Below are 2,500 nucleotides of genomic sequence, written 5' to 3' on the forward strand. Positions count from 1 at the left end.
ACAGATATACAGAGAGACAGGAACAGACATATACAGACAGACGGCAAAAGGCAGGTACACATGAACAGAACCACATGCGGACAGATGCACAGACAGGAACAGACAGATACAGACAGACAAACAGAAACAGAGATATACAGACAGACGTGGACAGACAGACACACAGGAACAGACCGACAGACGGACAGATACACAGACAGGAACAGGTAGACACACAGGAACAGGCACACAGACGGACAGGTACACAGACAGGAACAGAGAGACCAAGAGACAGACAGGAACAGACAGACAGATATACAGGAACAGACACCCAGGCAGGAACAGGCAGATACACAGACAGGAAGATATATACACAGACAGAAGTGACAGAGGAAGAGACAGGCAGGAACAGACATATACACAGAGAGGAAGCCACAGAGCAAGAGACAGACAGACAGACAGGAAGCCACAGAGCAAGAGACAGACAGACAGACAGGAAGAGACAGAGCAAGAGACAGACAGACAGACAGGAAGAGACAGAGCAAGAGACAGACAGACAGACAGGAAGCCACAGAGCAAGAGACAGACAGACAGACAGACAGAGACAGAGCAAGAGACAGACAGGAAGCGACAGAGCAAGAGACAGACAGACAGACAGGAAGAGACAGAGCAAGAGAGACAGACAGACAGACAGAGACAGAGCAAGAGACAGACAGACAGACAGACAGGAAGAGACAGAGCAAGAGACAGACAGACAGACAGGAAGAGACAGACAGACAGACAGACAGACAGACAGACGGGCAGACAGGAGGGGGGCACTAACCGGCGGCCGAAGCAGGGTAGTGCAGTTTGAAGAAGACACAGAAACAGACAGATGCACAGACATACAGATACACACACACACAGAGACAGGAAGAGACGGAGCAAGAGACAGACAGACAGACAGACAAACCGGTGGCCGAAGCAGGTTAGTGCAGTTTGAAGAAGACAGAAACAGACAGATACACAGACATACAGATACACACACACACACACACACAGGAAGAGACGGAGCAAGAGACAGACAGACAGACAGACAAACCGGTGGCCGAAGCAGGTTAGTGCAGTTTGAAGAAGACAGAAACAGACAGATACACAGACATACAGATACACACACACACACACACACACACACACACAGGAAGAGACGGAGCAAGAGACAGACAGACAGACAGACAAACCGGTGGCCGAAGCAGGTTAGTGCAGTTTGAAGAAGACACAGAAACAGACAGATACACAGACATGCAGACACACACACACACAGACAGAGACAGGAAGAGACAGACCAAGAGACAGACAGACAGACAGACAAACCGGTGGCCGAAGCAGGGTAGTGCAGTTTGAAGAAGACAGAAACAGACAGACACACAGACATACAGATACACACACACACACACACACACACAGAGAGAGAGGAAGAGACGGAGCAAGAGAAAGACAGACAGACAGACAAACCGGCGGCCAAAGCAGGGTAGTGCAGTTTGAAGAAGACAGAAACAGACAGATACACAGACATGCAGACACACACACACAGACAGGAAGAGACACACAGACAGGAAGAGACAGAGCAAGAGACAGACAGACAGAGAGGGGCACTGACCGGTGGCCGAAGCAGGGTAGTGCAGTTATGAAGAAGACAGAAACAGACAGACACACAGACATACAGATACACACATACACACAGACAGGAACACACACACACACACACACACACACAGAAGGGGCACTAACCGGTGGGCGAAGCATGGTAGTGCAGTTTGAAGAAGACACAGAAACAGACAGATAGATAGACATACAGACACACACACAGAGACTGGAAGAGACAGAGCAACAGACAGACAGACAGGAGGGGCACTAACCGGTAGCCGAGGCAGGTTAGCGCAGTTTGAAGAAGACAGAAACAGACAGATACACAGACATACAGACACACACACAGACAGAGACAAGAAGAGACGCACAGACAGACAGGAAATGCCAGAGCAAGAGACAGACAGACAGACAGGAAATGCCAGAGCAAGAGACAGACAGACATGGGCACTGACTGGTGGCCGAAGCAGGGTAATGCTGTTTGAAGAAGACAGAAACAGACAGATACACAGACATTCAGACACACAGACACACACAGACAGACAGGAAGAGACACAGAGACAGGAAGAGACAGACAGACAGACAGGAAATGCCAGAGCAAGAGACAGACAGACAGACAGGAGGGGCACTGACCTGTGGCCGAAGCAGGGTAGTGCTGTTTGAAGAAGACACAGAAACAGACAGATACACAGACATACAGATACACACACAGAGAGACAGGAAGAGACGCACAGAGAGACAGGAAGAGACAGAGCAAGAGACAGACACACAGACAGAGAGGGGCACTGACTGGTGGCCGAAGCAGGGTAGTGCAGTTATGAAGAAGACAGAAACAGACAGACACACAGACATACAGATACACACATACACACACACAGACAGGAAGACACACACA

At 49.6% G+C, this 2,500-nt stretch overlaps 1 protein-coding gene across 1 annotated transcript in view; it reads right to left on the reverse strand.

Moving 5' to 3' along the window:
* Window positions 1–2,500, reverse strand: part of LOC143290749 (kinesin-like protein KIF13A) — a 434,350-nt gene that overhangs the window by 113,612 nt on the left and 318,238 nt on the right. The window lies entirely within an intron of this gene.

The sequence above is a fragment of the Babylonia areolata genome, chromosome 16, assembly GCF_041734735.1.
Source record: "Babylonia areolata isolate BAREFJ2019XMU chromosome 16, ASM4173473v1, whole genome shotgun sequence".
NCBI classification, from domain to species: domain Eukaryota; kingdom Metazoa; phylum Mollusca; class Gastropoda; order Neogastropoda; family Buccinidae; genus Babylonia; species Babylonia areolata.